General features: G+C 40.8%; 1 long non-coding RNA gene across 3 annotated transcripts in view; it reads left to right on the top strand.

The window, feature by feature from the left end:
• The window catches only part of LOC149915305 (uncharacterized), a 65,552-nt gene that overhangs the window by 25,268 nt on the left and 17,054 nt on the right, over window positions 1-23,230 (top strand). The window contains exons 1-3 of one of the 3 annotated variants that reach the window (XR_016459235.1): window positions 7,304-7,393; window positions 17,138-17,287; window positions 19,547-19,627. This is a non-coding gene — a long non-coding RNA (uncharacterized LOC149915305). Of the gene's footprint in view, window positions 1-7,303; window positions 7,394-17,137; window positions 17,288-19,546; window positions 19,628-23,230 lie in introns of those variants that run through there. The other 2 variants (XR_016459233.1, XR_016459234.1) reach the window with 2 other exon arrangements.

The following is a 23,230-nucleotide window of genomic DNA, read 5'->3' as shown; positions in this document are numbered from 1 at the left end:
AGCTTCCCAAAGTGAAGTGAGTATGTAGGGACTCCAGACCAACCATACTACAAATTTAATGGTAATGACAGCAACAACATTCTTACAGCTTGCAAAAGAAAACAATGGTGACAGCAGCTGAAGCAGGTTATTGTCACTTTTTCTAGCAAAGCAGCAAAAGTACAGTGCTGTTCTGACCACAGCCTTTCTTGTACCTGCAGTGATGGACGACCACCTGCCTGGGAAATGGCTGTGCACTTTAGCGGAAGATGCCACTTTGAAGAGGCAATATAAAGAAATGTTCTTTCTGTTAGTAAATCTTGTATTTTTTTTTCTCCTTGTGTTCACATCTGCTACCCTTGAATATACAAATCAATCCCGTAAAGGTAAATGTGTTACTGAAAATAGTACTTAAGGCCAGTTCTGATACGTTTCATACATTTTAAAGCAATTCATAAGACTCTTTACATGAATAACTGAAATTAACCTTCATTTGTGCCTTAATTTGAAGTTCAAACTTAACATAATCGATATTTTGTGGTCTTCTGCAATCTGCTCAAGTCTGTTTATCCAAGGAAATTATTTGTTCCACTTCTGCATTTGAGGTAGAAATGGGCATAATTAAATCCATGAACTGTGAGAAACTGAAAGAACCGGAACTCTGAAGATAGATAAATATACCATGTCCAAATTCTAGGCTTTTGAAGTACATCACACACACCCTCCACTTAACCTTACAGTGTATAATATATCCAATATTTCTCATCAAACAGTCCCGGTTCAGCTTCCTGTAAAATCACAGCTCCTCAGCACATGTTGTAAAGTCTTTTTTTTTTTTTTTTCCCCAGAGAAAATGATTGTCTAAGGTGAAAATAATCTTATTTGCTGTAATCAGAATGTGAAATCAGAAATGAGAGCAGACGTATACTGCCGAATAAAATCCTTCACATTGTTCTTGTAATGATGTGTTTTTGGATGAGCTACGTTTATAACCAAGTAATTTGCTATCAATGCTTCATTGTAATTTACTCTCTAAAGAATTCATCATGTCATAAACTTCAGTAGGTACAAGATCAGTTTGTTCTAATTTTAAGATCGTATCATTAGAAACATTTAGCACATTGTGAAATAAATTCAAGTAGCATTTAATCACGGCAAGTCTCTCTGTCATGCCCATCTTTGTCATCCTTAACAGACTTAAAAACTGCAACCGGGCAGTTCTCAGCTAATGTAAAAAGTAACTTCCAATAGCTTTCAACTGCGAGTCAGACAGATAATCATCTTGTGGGGACATGCCTCAACGTTTCTGTGCATTGAAGGTTGACAAAATGATACAGCTTCCGTAATTCTGAAACTCGTGGCAGCCAAGGAGAAGTGATTGAAAACTTTGGTTACACAGACCTCAAGATCAAATGATTGTTTGATCAAACGCTTCTTTATAAAATACTGCACTATGTTTTTTACAGGAGATGGGGATGCTTATTTTGCTTCCAGCTAATTGCCCAGCTCATTTTCCATTAATTTATAGATAGCAATGCCCGTGAATGCTAACATTAGTCTTATTAGCTGCATGTGAATAACAAAGTTCAGATCATCTGACTTTTTTTAATACTTCTTTCCATTTCAGATATTGTCCAACAGTTTCACTGGTACCTTGCAGTAACAAGAAAACAGATTTTCTTCATTACAGCATGGCAGAGAGGCAGATGACTATCAAGAATACTTTGTTATTTCTGTGGTTTGAAAGTTGGTGCATGTGGAGTAATATTAATGCAAATCATCTAGAGTTATTCAAACTTATTTTTTTCACTTTTAGTTGTTATTTTCTGTTTATAATTTCAACGACTTTTTTGAGAGAACAAATTTCTTGTTTGAATGAATGGATGGAATTTGATCTCAAGCAAAGTGAGCACAAGACAGAAAGATTTCCCATTTTGCTTTTTACTTCCAAGGGCTGGAGATAAAATTGAGGTTGTGTACACAAGGCTTTTACCCCAGCAGGGAGCTGGGCCAACAGCATTCCCTCTGGTTATAAGTGGGGAAACAAGAAATGGGGTGCAGGGGACCTTCACGGTGCTTTGCTCTGCTGGATTCAGGATGTTGAGCTGACATGAGTTTACTCACACTCCTGATCTTTCAGGAAAACGACACCTGAGTTGTATCCAGCTTCAAAGTTATGCATTATGCACACCTAAGCAGATTCGTGGTTTTGTGTTTTCTCTTGACTTTTCTCTTGCAGCTGGTAAAAAAATATATATATATCAAAGGATAGTAAAAGGAAACTGCAAGCAGGCAATTCTGTCAGCCCAAAGTGTTCAAAACAGGGCAAACTGGATTTAGGGAAGGATGCAAAGTGGGAGCAAATGTGATAATTGTAAGAACTGTAGGAGAGAGGCAGGGAAACCCCTTGGGTGCAAGAGAAAAGTCATCATCACATTATGTGAGTATTCTGTTGTGACTGTTCTCTGATGTGAGATATAGTGAAAAGTGGTAGGATTTTTTTTTCCTTTAATTTACTGGAAATTAGAGTGGCTGAGTTTTGCTTTAACATATTTTTTATCTGCTTTGTTTAGAGTGTGCTCTGAACAGGACTTTCTGTTCTTGTACTTCTGTAGATTTTGCTTCTTGCTCCTCTAATTTTATTTTATTTTATTTTTAATTTGCTCCTAGAGGTTTGACTGAAAAGCAGCCATAACATTTCTGATACACATTCCTTTAAAGCCAGGGATGGTGGAACTTGAAAACGTGTCAGGGTCACCCAAGAGGATGTGCTCATGAGAACTAGCCCAGGCTTTTCTTCCAGCCCTCCTGGATGTTACCAGATGGGCAGCCCAGAACCCCAGAGCTCTTTCAGCAGCAAACCCATTCCCTCTAATGAAATGAGCTGGCTTTCTGTCCTGTTGCCCATCAGAGGATCCCACTGCTTGAAAACTAGCATCTGAAATGGCTTCATTGGTGAATAAGCAGCACTCTGTGGTCAGCTGAGAGCCAGGCTGCATTGCTTATGGAAGATGAGGAAGGTGGGTGACTCACATTCAGATGGAAGGTGACCTCAGGGCCAGCCTTCGCTGCACAGTGAAATGTCATCTTGGTGCTGGATGGGCTGAGCAGCTCAGAGTGAGTTTGTGTCCAGCTCTGAGTGCTTGGGTAGAAATCAGATGACATGCAGCTTAAGGCTGAGTTTGTGTTTAATTAGGAGATTATCTCAAATCTGAAATGGAGCCACTTTGAAGTGTGTGAACTGAAGCTAGAGAAAGACTCCCACCAACCCCTGCAAACTGGAAATGTATCAGTTTCACTCTGCATTTATTTGCTGAGGTGCTCAGTTTGGGGTGAGAGGTGCATCTTGGCTGCCACAGCTGGACTTCTCTTTTCGGGTCCATATTTTCTCTCTGTCGGCTGCTCCAGGCTGTAAGCAGATCAGCTGTGCTGGAACCGCGCTGCTCCGCTCTCCCAGCAGCACGCCAGGTCCGAGAGGTGTCTGGCTGTAATGAAATGAGCTGGCTGGCACTTTAGCATTCCCCTGTGTAGGAGCGTCTTAGGAGTAAGACACTTAATTATTATTAACGTTCTAATTGGCCTATGCAAGTGCAGATGTGCGTGGAAGCGCTGCCTGGCTCTCTGTACCGTGTGCATCCCGATCCCACTCCAAACCACGCCGAGCACCGCGCTGCTGCAGTCCCTATCTGTTAACCTTCAGCTGTTTCCAGAAGCCAAACCACAAACAGACTAAATGTGAAGGGAGGAGAGAAGAAAGTAACAGTAATAAAGAAACATTAACAGGAAAAGTACATCTTGGTAAGGTCTCCAGATAAGAACGTTAAGAATCGTTGTCTCCGAGCATTGTCTGCAGTACAGTATGTCCTCCCTATATGCTGGCACAGCTCAAGCATACAGGACATTAGCTCTTAATGGGAAACATTAGGTGTTTAAATCAAGAACGTTTTTCCACCACACGAAATTGTGTCAGGTGACTGCTGCAAGCCTTGGTGGAGGCTCTGCTCCCAGAAGTTCCTTCTTTGTTAGAGGCTTGCCACCTAGTGCTGCGCTTCGGTATTGCTCTCCTCGTCCTATTGCCGGCCTCACCGCTGGAAAAGCTGATTTTTAGAATTGCTTATTTGATGTAAGTGGCAGTTATTGCATGCATGGACTGTTTTGTTTTTAGAACAATATTTGCTCTGAGACAAGCAGCAATGCTTGCTGTTCCAACTGCTTGTGCTGACAAACTGCATCCAAACGGGGTTGTTGTTGTGCTGTCCCTTTACCCCACTTTGCCAGAGAAGCAGCCTAAAAATGGATGGCCATCATTCATAGCAGGGTGCTGCCTTAGCGTGAAACTGCAAATGACAGTCAGTTCTGCAGGGTACAAAGATTTTTTTGATGCGTCCACGATTGTCTGGCAGAGAACAAACGTTATTCTCACAAACTCACACTTCAGAAAAACATAAAAGAAACGGGCAATTTAAAATAGCTTCCTTTGTGCTCGGGCCATCTTTCTGAAAGACATAATCTGACCATTCAACTGTATTTACAGCTGTCCCCTTCTGGTGACTTATTATAAAAACAGAAGCAAGATCCTTAGCTTCCTGTATCTGCACTTAATTTAGCATTAACATCAAAACCATCCCACTCTTCTACAATGATTTCTTCCACCTTTCTCCTGCTTAAGAGCAGCATCTCACACCACGAGTTGTTTTGCCAGAAATCAGTAGGACAGCTGTCCTTACAGTGAAGTTCCTGGTGCCACAACCTGACCCAGAGTTATTTTGCTAATGGAGATCTCTGCTTTGGCAGTGCCATTTCCCTGTGTGTTGAGCTTGGGCTGCATGGTGCTGAGTGACCGCAGCTCCCAGCAGAGCTGGTTGCTGTTCAATACGCTTTGCATCAGTCCAGGCTCTGCTCATCATGTTTATTTGACAGGCAATAACCTTTTTATTGAACCCAGCACATTACACTGATGATCCACCCTTCAGCAAATACGATTGTAATAATCACTTGGTATTTATTTAACAGCCAATTGCTGTCTTTTGGGAAAGAGTCAATTTACATAGTTCCAAATTACAATTAATATGTTTTCTAATGGTTATTTAATAAAGGCAGACATGGAGGAGTTGCGTATTGGTGAGAGGTGAGGACAGGAGATGGGACTTCATTCTGCCACTGCCTTGCTTGGTGACCTTGGGCAAATCACTTTGCCGTTACATGCTTTTATTTATTCCCTTGTAAAACTGGTATAATAATAGCCCAGTGCCATGAAGCCTAATTACTGTTTGTGAGGGATTTTGACCTCTCAAGCAAGGAGCTGTGTGAGTTATACTACAGCCAGCCCATTGACCCTGAGTGAAGGAAACGTATGCAGCTGTTTATCTAGAGGAATGTCGAGACAGAAATGCATTTCGGGCCAGCGAAGTATCTTTCATTAAAGAACACCTCCCTCCTACGCGCTCCACCAAATGTCAGAGCTTCCTATTGCTCTGAAGTACAAAGTCTAATTTTCTCTGTATGTATGTATTCAGGAGCCCGGCCAACTCCTGGATATTGGTTTCATTGGCTAATTGATGAGGCGTGGAGGGATTTTCTCTAATGCCGAACTTGGGCCTTCCCCATGCTGTAGCATCAGTCTCTGACTCCTTGTCCTGTTTCCTCCCTCCCCCTCTCCTTCTCCTCCTTAGGAAATTTAAAGCACTTCAGAGAGAGGACTAGGTTTGTAATAAGTTACTTTAATTGGATTTTTTTTTTTTTTTGTATTGGTATGCACAGGTTATCTTTAAATGATTTACTGACGTACTGCCAAGCACTGCTCATTTAACCTCCTTCCTTCTCACTTTGTATATGGATTCCTCGAACGATACTGGCAAACAATCTCTTCGAGAACGTGCAACACATTTCTGCAATGAACATCCCAAACAGAAGCTAGGAGATACTGCCATTTCAAAGACTGTGCTCCATCCCACAGGTTGGGGCACTGAGGCTCAAATCTTGGTGGGCACCCCTCATTGTAGAACACTTACCCACCCCCTTCCTGGGAGGGTAAAGAGGAATCCAGGGGTTTCTTTTCTGCCTTTTTCTTTCTTTCTCTCTTTCTTTTCCTCCCTGTGATCGTTGAGCCACTCCGACATGAATTTATGTGTGTAATCATCTGTGTTGTAATTGGCAGCCTGGCATATGAGTCACTAACCAAATTAACTGAAGTTTCCTTTGGGGAAAAATGTAATCAGTTACTACACTGAGATACATTGCAAGAAATTAACTCTTACTGTTGGTGGGGGTTTGGAGCTGGCTGAGGGTTTCCTTCCTGAAACCAAATGGGAGCCAACGGGGGAAAGAGACGAGAACAGAGAAGAGGAAAAACCCAGAGGGTGGAAGTATCTGGAAAGTCATTTCCAATACTGTCTACCTGAAGAGTTAAAAAATCACAAATAAGACCCAACTCGAATCATGAGTTTTTGGTTTTTTTTTAATTAGTAAGATGGGAAAATAATTTTTTGCTTGTTTAGGGGCTATAAGCCTCTGGAGCTCCAGTCTGTGAGTGTTTGTTTGCAATCCAGATTATCAGACATTCACTTTCTGTGCTAACGAAGGCTGAGATCTTCATGTAATTGCATAATTCAAGAAGCTGGAGCTTTAAGAAAAAATCCACTATTGCAGAACTAAGACTTAATTGGTCATAGTTAGCGTTACAGCACTTGATTGTTTTTCCTCTGTACTGAAATCTATTGAGAGCCCAAATCTAAGCAGGACTGTGTAAATAACTGATCTTTTTTTGTTGTGCTGGATGAATCAAAACACTAAGAAAAGTTTTGTTTCAAATCAAATGAAATATTTTATTTGAGCTGAAATGAAACCTTTGTGTTCAAAGCTCGTTTGCTTAAAAAATATCAGATACTTTATTTTTGAATAAAATGTCCTCATCTCACTGTGTTTTTCTACAAGCCTGGCACCGAGTTCCAGTTGATCCTGATCTACAGCTGTCTGAAAACAGATGTCCAAACAGGTCATACTGGCTCACCTGAGAGGCTCCTGTCTAGAGGGTGACTGAGATGGTGAAGACTCATGGCTTTTAAGTAATAATCATAGAATCATAGAATCATAGAATGGATCAGGTTGGAAAAGACCTTAAAGATCCAACCGCAACCTGACCATAACTCCCCTAACTCTAACAACCCCCTATGTAATGGTCATAGGGGCCCAAATATGCAACCATGGAGATGCCACTATCTTAATTTTGATCTCTAAGTGTTTCTATTGTTTGTCTTGCTACTGCCCGAGGACTTTTCCTTGATGAAATATTGGTAGAAGGTGTGTAAACCAGAAGTGCAGTAGTGCATCGAGGAAGGAGGAAAATGGTACCTGAGGGACCAAGGCAGCTTTCAGGAAGTCTTTCTGGGAAGTCTAAGTGCTCCTGCCCGAACAGGTAAGATTTGTAGTGTCTTCTGTGTAAGACTGAGCTTGGTCAGTTAGAGAAAAACAGTGCATGGTGCCTGGTGGGAGAGAGCAGAGGAAGGCTGTTGAAGAGAATATGTATAAATTGCAAAATCTGCAATTTAGGCATGAAAAACCCATACTGATCAGTGAATGCACTGACACTCCTGGAGGGAAAACCAGGAGGTTAAAAACTCTTGGCCCATTCTTTCTCCCTCTGAAGTCAATCACTCAGTGCAGTGTAGATTGTCAGGATAAATTATGACATCTGCTACATGGCAGCCTCTCATTTTAACCTTAAACTGCCTCCACAAAGACTCTCAGAAGAGGGCTGTAGGTGTATATGGTTTTTGTTTCTTTGTTTATTTCTTGCTTGGTGTTCCTGCATAAATATAGCACAAGTGTCTTAGTACCACTGCAATTCTTTGGCACGACTCCGTGGCTTCTGACTACATTAGCATTTCCTTTTTCTTTTATCTTCTTCATTTTTATTTTTCATATATTTATTTTAATAACTAGAACAATTTATTTCTGCAGCTGGAGGAGTGCAAAATTCAATTTATCTCACAGAACACCTAAAATTAATTCATGCAGAAAGGGGGTGGTGGAAGATTTAGGTCCTGACTGCAAGCTTTTGACTGGAGTCATTTGTCATTTTGCTTCACGGATTGGAGCAATGAAGGTTTTATAGTGTAAGCCTTTAGAGTGACAGAGCTGCACGTGATTTCACACTGCTGTGTCAGGATTTCCTTTTGCGGGCCTTCATAAGCAGCCTATACAAACTCACATCTGCTTGAGCCTGGTGTGGAGGGGAACTGGATTGGACACAACCCTTCTGTCTTTGATACTTGGCATCTGCATTGCTTGTGCTCTGCCAGTGCCTGGAAGTTGGTACAGACATTGTGCACGTGGGATGTTCATGTGAACTTCTCAGTGGTCTACCTCAGTTCTATGAGATGGTCACTGCTCTGGTATCGCTGCAGAAATCAGAGCAAATCGCCTCCTGGAGTTGTGCTTGATGTTGTATGCATTCAGATCTATGATCAGAGGTTGGATAATCCTTTGTAGGAGCTGGATGCTTGTTACCTCCTGCTGGTTGATTGAGCTTTCAGATGCTACAAAGCTTGATAGGGCAAAGCAGTGCTGGGGGCAAGAAGCAGTGTCAGTGGAGTCAGGACTTACTGATGGCTGGGCATATCTTCAAGATATGTGCTGTCAGAAATCCTCATGGGCAGAAGCCTTGGAAAGACCGGGTAGTAGAGCTGGCTGCCTGCAGAACCTCACCAAAACGCCCTTTCAGTGGAAAGGGTAATGCATAGAGTATGAAGGCTGTGATGTGGGGGTGCTTCAAGGCTGCTGAGGCAGTGGGGAGCTGTGTGAGCAGGTTCCTGGTCTACCCAGTTATTTTCCACAAGTCCCTGCTTGTCAACACCCCTTTTCCAAGGTTATTTATCTTGCTGTCTTTTGCTGAGTTCTTTTGGATCCAAATGAACTGCATTCATTCACACCTGCCATATAACCCAGCAATACTGTACTGAGTGAGTAGGCTTCACTGCTCAGAGCTGTGTTTCAGTGCAATGCCAATCTATGCTCATCTCTGCTTCTCTCTCAGAGAAAGAGAAAGCAGGGCAGCAAGGCTTTGCAGAGGCAATGGGAGACCCAGAGTGGCTTCAGAGACCCTCTTTCTCCCATCCTTTCACAAACCTACTGCTCACCTTGGAGCAGTGATGGCAGGGGATGCAGAACAGCAGTTGTTTGCTTCATAACATTGCAGAACAGCTGAGCTTGGCAGGATCTCTGGGTCCATCCGGAAGAGCTGGGCAGCAGCCAGGAGAGTCTCAGGAATGGTCCCTTACTATTACAGCCTCTGTTGTGTTGCAGCTTTCAGCCTCTCCAGCTCTTTCCAGTGTTTGCTTATCAGGATGTGCTGAGGGGAGAGGGACGCACCACTTGACCCTGCGTGGAGTGGCTGCCCATAGCCCTGCTGCTTCTATCTCCCAGTGCTGTGTTATGTTAGTGTTACACCAGAGCTTTGGAAGGATCTTTGAAATGTGTTATAATCGATGTAAGGCAAAAGTGGCAGTTGTGGTGTGGTATAAATAGTGCATAAATATCCTTCTTGCTGTCTGCATTGAGGTGAGTCTCGTCTCCAGAGCTTCCAGTGTTTTTATTGCTTTTGTTTTCCTTCCTAATACTGAATTGTGAAGAATTACCTGGGCACTTTCTGCATCTTGCAAAAGAAACTCAAAATGGCTTTCAGGGGTTCATTTGAGATGGATTTTCAGTGCCAGTGAAAGAAGAGATGGCTTTTTTAAAGAATGCAATTTATTTTACCCACTTTCATCCTGAGTTTATACATGGGCCATTAGCTGCCAGCTGAGTGGTAAACACATAACTGGTGATGGTACTGCCTACATCTTGGATCCACTTTCTCCCCTCCAAAAGCTTTTCCCTTCTCTCTAGCTATGGTTATGAGCTAGTAAACCTCTCTTAACCCTTTTTCAGTAGCAGAATTAGCTTCCTTCTGTTAATGTTACAAGTGCTTCAGGCAAAAGAGCTTTATTCTGCTGCACCTCCTTTGGGATGCCTCCTTTACAGCCTTGAATAGGTTGAATGACAAAGCAGTCATTAAAACAACTGTTTGAAGATCATTTACCAAGAAAGAGTAGTCATGTAGCGAAGTCACTGGGGAAGAGGAAGGCCTAAATTCATATCTCCACTCTTTAGCAGTTTCTTGGCATGGCTCTGGAATGTGCAATCTCTGGTTTTCCTGACCTTCATCTTTTTTGTAGCAACTTATTCCTCTCGAAAAGGCTATCAGTGTGCTGTGCTGGGTGAATAGCAATGGAAAATGTAGTCCTTTATCTCCCTGTGCTCTCTTTGTTTGTGAAGTAGGACAGAACACTGCTTCCTTGTGCACTGTCAGCCCCTTGTTTGGAGTGGGAGACCTGATCTCATTTGGGAGTGTAAAATATAATACAAATATAAAATGCAAACAAATGTCAGGGCTTTCTAATCTACTGTCCACGGGTCCATGTAATTTCATAGCTAACTAGTATTGGTAGAGACTGCAATCTCATACTCACCTTTGTAGGTCATGTTTATATAGAGGTCTCATTGAATTTCTGCACAGTTATGAGGTCTTGAGGAATAACCTGAGCCCATTTTACTTAGCAGTGGAGTAGGTTGCGAATAGGTATGCTGTTGAAGCATTTATTGTTTTTCAACTTAAGTCATGGTTTTATATAAATAATATATGTAGCTAGTCAATGCTTGGGAAATGCGTTCTTTTCCTTGTGAAATATTTATGGACATCAGTGCCTACTTAGTATCCAGTCAACTTGGAGAATACAGCTCTAGTAAGAAGGCTTGGTTGCCTTTAATATCTTGAATGGGACAGACTTTCTAGCTGGAAGGTCCTGCAAATCTGCCATTTTATCTATCAGTTCCCCCCTCCCTCTCCTGAGACTTCAAATGGACAGCACAGAGCATGAAATCCTCTGCTATGCTGGGGGACAGGTCCTGTATGAACAGGAGTAAGGCTGCTTTCTTTTGTGCCTACAGACAGCCTCTTGGAGAAGGAGCAAAGAGTCTATTCAGGTCTGACTCAGTCCTAAGCTGGCAAACCTGGTAATGAGAATAATTCATTCTACAAGTGAGATCTCTCGGGATTGCCATTTGTAGTCAATCAAAATGATCTGAATAGTTTCTATAACATATTACAGCCTCTGAAATACTGTCACTTTTCATACACAGTGCATTATATCCATTTGGACACAGTGCATTTTGCCCATTGTGGAATTCCCATCTGTGACTTCTGCGTTTTTCAATTCTGCAGAATGGAAATGATATGGGACAACTAGTATAATAATTCCATGGAGCACACATAGCAGTGCTCACCTGAGGTCTTTCTAGCTTGGTAAGAGGTGGTCTCAGTCTTTACCTTATATGATATTTCAATCATTAGATTCACTGTTGGAAATCTCATCCCTTTTGTCACATTCTTTGACCAGAAAACAAAAGTCTTTGTATGGGAATGGGATGTCCACTTCTTTGAAGTCTGAATTTGTTTTCAATAAATCAGCATGCCAGTCTCTGAGCATGATTCAGGCATGTGAGGTGAGAAAGCACATGGGAGAATTTGGGCTTTTTGTTGGTAGCCATAAAGGCGAGGTGGCCAAAAATCTTCTGCGATGAAGTTCTAGTCCTGAAAAACCCACCCAGATTTGCAGTTCTGTTTGAACTGACTCAAGCCATCTTAATCTTACCAAGTAATAACATTTGTGTCCAGTTCTGACTCCTAAGGGTTGCAGGGAGACGTGCTTTGTGCTGGCTGATGGAAAGGAGCCTTTGTGATGCTCACTGCAGCTCCCTGCTCTGCTGGCCTATGATGAATGATTTTCTTTTCTTTGCTTAATAACCAACCTTCGTGTATCTGTCTGAAACTCACACCATTAAAGTCTTAACTCAGCAATCTAAAATGGTTTATTTTTTTGTTTTCCTTACCTTCATGTCAAAACATAAGCATGAGCTTTACTAATAAATATTTCTATTTTATATGCATATTTTTATGCCATTGTCCCAGTTGTATTTTCAAGGCTAAGGGCTTCAGTATGAGATTCTTCCTGCATGTTTAACAAACAAATACTGAAAAATAAGATATGCTGATGCGGAGATTATTATACATAAATCATTGAAAAATGCTCTTTTTAGAGAAGGGATTCGCAAAAGGAGTCATTGACCTGAATAAAAGAAGCTCAGCCATACTCCAGAGGATTTGCCATTTTGATACACGTTAGTGCTTGCTAACAATTGTAATTTATTAATCCTGTTCTCTCTTCTTTTCCTCTCTCCTTGCACATTCACTTTTTATTGTAAACAAGAATTGTATTTATTTTCTAAATTGATCTTGTGGTCACTGATTACCATTAAAAGCTGCTTGGTAGTCAAAACAATCCCTCAAAAGACCCATAACCAAAATAGGTAGAAAAGCTCTCCTCACTGGATCATTCAATTTTAATATTTTGAAGAGAAAAAGCAGCATTTGCATCCTGAAACAGAGCCAAGGATATTCTGGACTGATTTGTGGGTCGTAACTCTCTCATGGTCTGTTTGGAAACAGAAGCTCACTGCCTAGTGCAAATTGATGGAGCTCTGCTCCTGCAGATGAAATACTGTTAGCTATGCTGATGGATTCCAGGATATAGATTGGTGATAGCCAGGATTTTTCCTTCTCTCTGGAAAACCAAGATGCCTTGTTTGATTTTAAGTGGCAGTTGAACACTTGGAAACTTCTCCCATGCAGAGAAACTGGAACCGGAGTGCAGACAGCACAGCGAGGTTGCTGTATGCTATTGCTTGTTACATCTCTCTTATATCTGCAGTACAGAAGTTTTACTTACTGAGCTGTCAGGTCTCTGATTCTATCCTCAGCATCTGAAAGCTTCCATCCATGTTCAGTATTAGCCAGATGTATTCATATGCATGTACTTACAGATGTTCATGCCTACCTGCACAACAGATGTGATTATTTTTCCTATTACCTCTGCTTTCCAAATGAGGATGCAATAGTTGAGTGTTTTATATCCCAGCAACCAGAACTACATTCTGCAAGAAATTTATAAATAATCTAGGGCTAGGTAATCTTATCAGTAAATATCCAGTTCTAATTTGTAATCACCAGGTGTCTGTCAGAAGCACAAGTTTTCTCTCTCCCAGTACTTTCCAGTTACTGCTAACACTGCCTGGCTTTGCTTCAAACCAGGCTGGAGTCTCAGCACCATGTTTTCTTTCGTTTAACAAATGTTGACTTTTTAATAAGATCTGTTTCTTCCTTTGTCAATATACTCGGAATTTGTCTAAGGAGTCCTTTTGTACATCGTCCCTGTGGTATGTTGTAAACACACTGGCAGAAGCAACAGAGTACTTAAACCATCCTTACTCCTCAAGTTTCTCCTTCAGCTGCAGCTGTTCTGCTTCTGAAGGTGGACTGCAATGTACGCCTCTAGCTGCATTCAAGTTTTAAATCTTACTGAGATGCAGAAGGTGCTGTGCAGAGCTGAGCTCTTGCAAAGGCTGGAAATTATTTTTTTCCTTTTTTTTCCCCTCAATTATACTGGTAAGATGAGGTGCCTGTTTGCTAGAACGCTTTTTTCCTTCTCCTCTGCAGTTTATCTTTTTTGTGGAAAAAATACTGTTGGAGAAGAAAAGATATGAAATAAGTCATTGTGCAGAGAGAAATAACAAAAAAATATACAATATATTTGAATGATACATTTTGGGATATTCTTAGCATGGACAGATATCTGACTTTCTAAATAAATTCCTGTATTCTTAGCATTTATTGAATCAGCAGAGTACCCATCTGTTATGTAACGCTAGCAGCTGGTCACCCTTCTCTGTGATGTACAGTTTCCTTTTCTTCTTGTAGTAGTGATAGAATAATGCTATTATTCTTCAGCACCTTTCAGTTAATGTTCCCTTAGGTTGTCATCCAGCTCCCAGTTACTTAAATGTAAATACAGATGGGTTCAGTTCCTAATTTAGAAGAAGAGTTAGCTTTGAGCAAAGCATTAATTTACACTGATGGATTAGAAAAGAGCTTCTTTTCCAAATGAAAACTGTTGGACTGGTTAAAGAAACAATTGTCAGCATCACTCCTCCTGTGTGCCCAAGTAATTTCAGGAAGTGGGTTCTAATAATTGGTCTCAGGAAAAGAGAGGAATAGACAAGCCTGGGTTTCACTATCTTCCTCTCCATCACAGGTTCGTCTCTGCTCATCTGATAGCTGCAGAGCTGTGGCAAAAGGATCTATGCAAAGATTTATATGAGTCCTGTCAGGTAATCTCAGAGAGTAGGAATGGAAAGACAAGGTGTTAAAGAACAGCTGTGTGCAGAGGACAAAATGTGAGATCACTGGCACTGCCAGTGTGGTCTCCTGCCATGATTCTTTAAATAATTATTTATTGTAAGGAATATATATATATATATATATTTTTTTTTTTTTCTGTCAACAAAACACAAGTTTTGGGGGAGATATCAAAGAATTTGAGGTCTGATTTGCAGTCTTGAAGTCAATAGAAAGTATTTCTCATCATATATATGTTGGCCATGCTTTTTGAAATGGCTGTGGTGGAAAACCTGAAGTCAGGCAGATGTTAAACATCTGGTATCAGACAAGGACTCTCTTCTACAGAATGCTGAGTAAAGCTGGTCAGAAAGTGAAACATCTGTTTTAGGAAAAACGTGAAATTTTTAGAATTTTTGTCTGATTGAAATAAAAATAAGACCTCTTGCTATAGAGAGAGCAAGTGAACAGAAAGAGGTCCGGCTTGCAGTACAGCAAAGCCCAGCTCTGAGGCCATTCCTGTAAGATATGGGAAACCAGGGTTCAATCTATGGTCTACAACATCTCCTTGGCTAGGATCAATCAGTTATGCAAAATTGCCCCCAGTGGATTGGTTTTGACTCAATGAAATCCCGTTCCTTGGGGCGGAGGAGAGACTATGCTCCACAACCCAGACATTAGGGCATTTGTAAGGTCTGTGGGAAGACTACGTTAAATCCTTGCCCTGCTTTATTTGGAGCCATCTCAATCTTTCCTGTATCACACAGTATAAATCCACATCACCAGGGAATGTGTTAACCACCGGGCTTCTGGCTCTGCTAGGATCTTTTCCCAATCAGATTTTGACCATCAGTCTTTTGTCGGACTGGAAGATTCTTCCCAGAAAGCATTTTGTAGAAACTGATGTTTCCCACAAAGATTTTTTAGTTCAGAGACATCAGCATTTTCTGTCCAAAAAAAAAAAATTGTTGGAAAATTCCTGACTAGCACCAGGGCTGAGCACTGTTGAGGTCAATTGACTGCTTGCATCCTTTCTAATGTTTATATCTTTTTATTTCAAAAGAGTTAGAGAGCTGCTCTTCTGGGCAGGAAATTGCAAAAAGGCCAAGGGCTGCATTTAAATAGTGCATTCAACTGTAACTTGCACTGAGTGCAAATTTGAAATAATCTTTATATAGAAGTTGTTGTCTCTACCTACTGAACATGTTGAACCTCCCAGATGCCCAATCTGCCTGCTTTTCACAAAACAGAACATTTCTTTCTTAAGTACCAGAGCCAATACTGTAAAAAAGAGGTCTGGAAAAAGAAACTTTAGTAATATAGCTCATAAGTTCAGCCCAAAGGGACTTTCACTGTCAGATGAAGTCAAACTCGGAATGTATAAGTTAAAAAGGGAGGGGAAGGAGAGATAAGGGGATCAGAGAGTTCTAAACAACTCTTGCATGAGCAGAAGGACAAAGAATGCTAAACAAAGATTTTATTGGCATTAGAAATGTGATGATTACAGGCAGCATGTAGTTGGGGCAGCTTTCTTACTTGGCACATTGCTGCTTGTATTCCTACCTCTGCTGTTGGTCTCTTGAGGGATTCTCAGCCAAATAACTTTTCCCTTTCTGCTCCTATTTCCCTTGCAGTAAAATGGTGTCAGTGACATTTTTGTTGCCTTTGTAAAGTACTTTGAGATCTGGGGACAAAAGGGATATTTTAGTGGTGTTATTCATTCAGTAAGGGATACAACTGTAAAACTGAAGTTTGAAATCATCCCTATCTTCCTACGCTTCTTTCCTCCTATAGAGGGATTTTTAAAATTATTATTTCTTTCTCTGTTGGGAAAAACCTAGTGATTGCAAATTGATGAACTTAAAAGACTCCTCCTACAATCTTGACTTCTGAGCCAAGTCTCAAACCTTCCCGTGGCTTTGTTGTCGGATGCAGGTTATGTGCTCTGAAGAGCTGTATTTGGAAAGCAATGTACAAATGGCAGATGGTGGTAATCCTCCAGGTGTCCCACTGCAAAATGTGTTGGGCTAAATGCAAAGCTGGGTCAGTGGCAAGCCATTGGTACTGTCCTAAGAGCAAGCATCTTTACCCAGCTGGAGCTCCAGTGCACCCAGCACTGGCCTGCTGCTGGCCACAGTTTATCCTTTCTGTTAACTCCACGTAGCACAAAGCCCCAAACTGGTCAGCCATGGGGTAACTCTTACTCACACTGTTCTGTCCTTCTGGTTATCATTCCTTGTGCTTCCTTGTGTGGTCTCAGCACAGTGACAGTGACTGTCCTCAGAAGCTTCTAAGCACAAAATTGTGCTTATTATTATGTTTTGCTCATCAGTACAACAAGACTGAAGTAAAGATTCTGTGTGTTAAATAGAAATCATATCATATTTTTTAAAAAGTTGCAATATTGTAATTTCCTGTACACAAGTCTGCATTCAGGTCACAATAAAAAATCATTTTAATGTCTTTTAGCCTTTATCACCTATTGCATGGGCCTTACAGGCAATCGACAATACAGTCAAAGCAGCTGTATGTAGTGACTGTGTTCTGCCATTTGATTCCTGAAAAGATTTTTCACGACCAAGATAAAGATTGGAACAACTGGCTATTCAAGAAATCTCGTTATAGAATGAGATCCATACTCCAGTCCCACAGTTTATTGTCCACATGGATATCCAGCTGAGAAATTCAGCATTGCTTTATCAGCAAAGTTACAAATATTTATGAAGGAACAGAAGTCAAATGGGAAGGATTGTCTAATCCAAGCTATGTATGCTTATAACTGCCCTGAGCATGAAAACAACTGCTTTTTCTCAATTTTTCTTGCTTTATGGGTGGTCTGCAGTGTTATCCATAAATAATCTTTTTTTTCCTTTTTTTTACTTTGTACAGGATAGAGAGGATAATAACCGTACCAGCTTCACCAACCCATGGAGAGAACAGCTGAAGAGAGCCTGTGAAATTGCTATGATGAATAGCAGAAGAAGGGAAGGTTTCTTGCAGTGAGAGAGATCTGAGCAGCACTTCAGGCTGGAAGGCAAAGTGAGAAAAACCTTTTTTGGATGTAGCTAGGTAGTTTCCTTGGATCATAGTAGAAGTGCGTTATTAGAGAATAAGAAACCAAGAGGATTTCCCTTCTCCATGCTAGAGAAAAACAAAGAAAAATGAAAGTTGGGAAACTTGTCTAACTTAGGAAAGGCAAACAGAAATGTTATCCCAAAGAAAGAGCTTGAAGTCAATCAAAGAAAAGAAATTAAAAAAAAAAAAAAGCAGTCTGTAGTTTTTAATATGGACACAGCAATGATAATTTTACCTTACAAAACCAATTGCAATTTCTGAAATAGTTCCTCTCTAGGTATATCATAACATCTAATATTCCAACCAGTGTTCTAGCTTGATATGCTAGGCACTGTCCACCCTGCCAGCATTGTTGTCAATTCCAGATTCAGTCTCCTCAAGACTCACCAAAAATCCAAACAAACAACAACAACAAAAAAAAACAGTTCAAAAGACTTCAGTCTTTTGACCAATTATGCACCCGACTAGGGCTACAGATTCAATATACAGCAGTCTTTCCTAAATTCAGACCCACTAGGAACTTCTTTTTCTTCTAGAGATGTATGGTCATAGTTCATTAGATTCAAAGGAGCTACATGAAACCGTTGCATATAAAACTGTCTCAAGTTCTTCCTTAGGAACACTGACACAAAAAATAGTATGTATCTTTCTGTTCAAAATATGTCTTGCCAAGGAGAAGCCAGGCCTGAAACCAGTATTGCTATTTCAAATATGTCAGCATCACTGTTTTTGTTTGGGCTTCATCTCTATGTACAGTAATGGTTACAAATGGTGGCTGGGTGCTTCTTGGGAGCTTAGGAAGCAGTGACCTAGAAATCTCTGCTCCAGAGGTAAGATTGGGCTGTTTTGTCAGAGGCATTGATCACATCTATAGCATCCAGACCTCCATACTGCCTTTAATGTCTGCTAAACACAGGATATATAAGTTGATTGACCCTTTTAGCTCCAGATGCCATTGGTAGGAAGGCTTGCTAGGCTTTAATCTACGACTAGTCAGACAAAACACATATCTTGTGAAGACCTCAGGCTGGTTGGACTGTATTTGCTAGCAGCAGACTAAAGCTCAGCAAACTATTAACTGAAGTTCAGTCCAACAGTTCAGCAGTCAAGGCCTGCCATGTGTTGAGATGTTCTTTCCTGATCTATAGCTGTCACTGGTGTGAGTTTACAGTACTGGCCCCCTTCTCCATTTCCCTAATGACAGCTGTAAGCCTCCTATATCAACAAGGTGGCTTAAACCATGACATGATTGGCTTTGCCCATCTCTCTGTACACTTAACAAACTCCTCCTTCTCAAAGTGTTTTGGCAGCTCACATGCAATATGGCATGATATCGAATCTATTGCTGGCTTAGTGATGAACAGATGTCAGGGAAAAATGGTAACAGGAGAAAGGCTGAAAAAACTATTTTCCTATGAGGGCTTTCCACCTAGCAGAGGCATTAATAAAATGCAAGAGAGTCTTTCTTCAGGCTTTTCAATGGAGATAAAGTTTGGTGTTTAGGTCACTCTTGAACTGAATTTCCCTAAGGCAATGAATAAAAGAAGTTATTCTTTCACCGCAGCGTTGGTGGAGCTTGAGTAGATAAGAGCTTGATCAAACTTGGACAAGCATTTAGGTACATTGAATGCATCATATTGCAATTCTCTCTGAGGAGGGTCTAGAACTCTGGGTAAATATATTATTAAAAATTGTATATCATTTACCAAAATAATTACATATTTCAGAAGATACTTGATTTTTTTAAAGTAGATCTTGGATTTCCAGGTGCTTTCCCTCACCATGGAGTGGAGTGCTTTTCATTTTCATTACTGGAAATACTGGCTCTTCAATCAGATGCTTTTTTAAGTAGTATTCTCTGGGTTTTTGCATTATGTTCCTCTTTGGGCACTTAAGTGATTTTATAAAGGCACTGAGCAGCCGTAGATTGCTTTGAAGTTGCTGACAATTTGAATAGTTGGCACCTCAGGAGAAGCTGAGAAGTTTGGTGCATCAGCTCATGTCCCCATGTTTTAAAACCATGGCCTTTGCATTGACTGACTTTGAGACAGGTGAAGTTGATAAAAGTGAAGGAGTATAAAAAAGCTAAGTGCAGCAGAGGATTAAAAAAGGAGGGAAGATAACGAGAAGAGAGATCGTGGCCTAGATTAAAAGGCAGAATTTCATTGAGATGTTTTCCTTATGTCAAGACTTCCTTTTTATTGCCCTTTTTTCTTTATACAGAGTTGCTCTGAAAAGGCTGCATCCTGACTCTCCCACATCCCTGTATTTTATCTTGGTCAACGATGTACATCCTTGTAAAAAGTAAGTTAAATATTTCTGTGGTTAAATGTCACCTGGCTTGGTGGACACAGAAGGCTCACATATAGAGCTGGTAGGAGTAAGTCACTTCATAAGTTGCAGTCCCTGCTGCTCCCCCTCGTCTAGACTTGTTCTCATCCTAAACCTAGCAAGGTCCTGTCACTGAATTCACTTAAAACCTGGAGTGGAGAGTTCCTTCTATAGCATCCTATACCTGTATTCTGCAAACATCAGCTCTGTGCAGGGACTGTGCTCCCTGGCTGCAGTTGCTTATTCTCAGACTCCTCTGAGACTTAATAGTGTTTCACATTTAATTTTGGAGGTCTGAACAATCCTACTGCTCAGATCTTGTAAGATAAACAGGGTCAGACCTGGTTAGTTATTGGATGGGGTCACCTCCAAGGAAAACACAGGTGCTAGCCTGCAGGAAGTGTGATGGTGATTCAGAGGCGGCTCCGATCCCTCCATGCCTCTCGTGTGCCAGAGTGCAGCACTGGCAGGGATGACTTCTTCCAAAGGTCAGGGCAGGATGAAAAACCACCGCCTCTTTATTTTGCTTACAGGGGCATGAGTGAAAGTTCCTACCCTAGAAATGGGGCACATCTGATGTGATTAAAAAGTCAGCAGATCTCTACTTCTTTACAACTGGGAACAGACCCTCTGAAAAGATCACACCCATGGTTTTCTAGGAGGCCCTCTGTCCTTACTGCACAAAACCCCAATTCTTTTATAGCCCTGCTGCCAACAGAGAGTCAGTTCTGCTCTACAAGCGAGGAATGTTCCTTTTGTCACACTTTCACATGGTAGATTGGCTTAGAATGACATCCTCTTTCTTTTCACTAAGTTAGAATGTTTGCACTTTAGTTATTTTGGGTCAAAAATCCCTTGAGCTTAGAACTTAAGTTTCCTAATAGCACTGAATGAGAGTTCTTCTTATAACAGGTACATTTTTACCTCTTTGGACTCAGCCACATATCTTACACCTGGATCAAAATTTCAGTTCTCTAAATGACACTGTAGCTCATCCTGCTCTAAAACTACACAATGATCTCATGGACATCAAAGTTACTCCTTTGAAATAACATCTTTCTCCTTGCCGTTTTATAATAAAATGCCGTAAGGTGAAATCTATCTTTAGGATAGATTTTGCCTCATAAGGATAGAGAACTCTTTTTTTCAGAAGAATTATTGTTGTTCTCAATTGTATTACTATGGTCTATTGACCAGGAATTTATTGTGTCTTTATTTGGGACTGAACTGAATGCACGCTTCATTATAATGTTGAGGCACTTTTCATCACAGATTTACTGATGTCTGTAGTCTCAACAGAGTGAAACAGTGCTAAGTATTTTCTAAAATGAAGTCAAGTGAATGCAAAGCATATGTTTAATGGAGTGCCTGCTTAAATGTCGTCCCAAAAGAAGGATAGATTTCTCATCCTTAAGCATTTTGCATTAAATCATACGGGATAAAATTCAAGATTCATTTCAATGAATCAGTCAACTGAGTATGACTTAGCTCTTTGCTGATCAACCACTGATGGTGCTTTTCATTCAGACCTGCTCTGGGATGCTCCATTTCATTGGCAGCTTGTTTTGGCTGGTCCTGGTACTTTACATATACTTTTGCCAATTGCAGTTGGAACTGTGACTTGCTTTTTGAGGGGAGAAGCAAGGAGCAAGTACAATTTCTAGATTTTTGTGGGTTTTGGCATCTTCATGACAGTTTTACTGAGCTTGCACATATTATGCTCTTGCTGACATTTCCTCCTTTTGAAGTCATTAAAACCAATTTCATATTTATAAATAAAATGTCCTAATGCATCTAGTATTTGATGAGGTCTGGCTGCTGCCTGCTTTTCTTTTTAATGTTTACACCAGGTGCCTCTTGCTATCAAGGAACCAAGCAATGAATAAATTTAACAGATATTTCTTTTAATTAGGCCCCAAAGAGCTAGCAATGAAAAACACTATCAGAAACATTTACTGCTATAGAAAATACAAGACTTCTTCTCAAAGCCACTACACAGAACTACAGAGCAGCAGTAAAATCATCACTTGGATGCAGACATAGATTGTTTATATAGGGATCTTGCATGAACCATGCATTTATTAGTATTAACTTCTAAGCATGCAAACACTTCCACACATGCATCTGAGTAGAGCTATTGAAGTGGGATAGCTCTGCTGCCTAGCATTAGGCACATGCATTAAAGTTTGTGGGATTAAGGCTCCATTTATGTATATCCCTAAGAGCTTTACCTTCTCTCAGGGGCGGGGAGGAAAACTTCTGTTTCAGATTGGTGTAATTACTGTAACATACAATATTGGCAAACCAGATCCTCTGAAAGTCTGCAACATTTCAAAGTACATTAAGATACAGGCTAAAGGCTGACAGCTCCTTATTCTGACTCACAAACTGCCCCCTCTGCTTTTGATTCTGCATTCAGAACTGCCACACGAGTGTCAGAGCTGCAATCAATATGCATTTATGTAGCACCTTTCTTTTTTTTTTTTTTTTGAAGTTTTCCAAACACTTTACAGGCAGCTCTTTTATTTCCACAGATCTCAAAGTTTTCAAAATCTACCTATTGTTATCCTTCTTTTTTTGAGAGAGAAATGGGTGTGTTTCAAGGGAAGTGACTGGTCCAGGAACAATTGCTTTCAAGTGAGATAAATCAGATTTTTCCTGTGGAAATTCTCTCAAAAAGATCTCAAGTGACTCTCTGGGAAAACACAGAATTCTTATTTCCATGTTGCAGTTAGTCTTGCATGATCCTGTCTATATCAGCTAATAACCCTTGTGTGTGACAACAGTCAGCCTAGAAAACCCTATGAACCAGATACACAATAATTATCTCCACTCCACGGCTGGGCTATCACGAAGAAAATACAAGGATCCTGACTTCAGAGTTGTTTGTTGTAGACAGCAGATAATGGGGGTTAAATTCTGCACTGAATCCATCTCGCAGGTCAGTTTTATACGAGGCCTTAAGGGAGACTGAAATTACATCCAGGGTTCTGTTATTTGTGCCTTGTTTGTCTGGCTTGCAGTTGAATTGTCCCCAAGATGTACAGATAATGCAGCTGACTGTGTGTCCATGCAGCACTACGTTTAAAATAAGCCTCAAACTTAGAGTAATGGGCAATAGAGAGCAAACACATCCGCATACATGTTCCTGTACTCACCTGCTTTGATACACCTGGCATTAGTGAACCCTCTGGGATGGCAGCTGACACACTGCTACCAGGTCTGACTGTGCCACAGTCTCTGGCACATTCAATGGGATCCATAATGTAGGATCACAATTCCTTGGTAATGGAGTGTTCTGTCAGGATCATCCCATTGCACTGATCCAATCCCTGAAATGGCTGGATGGGGAAGTGAGTGCTCTCTTCTCTCCCCCAGCTCTATAGAAGTTCCTTAATTAAAGAGCTACAGAAATGTTCTCTGCCAGCAAAATACTTCTCATAACGTTGTTATGGGAAATGTCTTTAAAGTGGCAGTCAATTCTTCTTTGAAGTCATTAACAACTAAAAACGAATGCAGGAACTGGTGTGAGAGGGCTGGAAATACGAGAAGATTTAAAGTGTATCTCTTACATGT

Source organism: Phasianus colchicus, chromosome 21 (genome assembly GCF_987193195.1).
Source record: "Phasianus colchicus chromosome 21, bPhaCol1.hap1.1, whole genome shotgun sequence".
NCBI lineage: Eukaryota > Metazoa > Chordata > Aves > Galliformes > Phasianidae > Phasianus > Phasianus colchicus.
The sequence above is the reverse complement of the archived record's forward strand: the minus strand, read 5'-3'. Positions and strand labels throughout refer to the sequence as shown.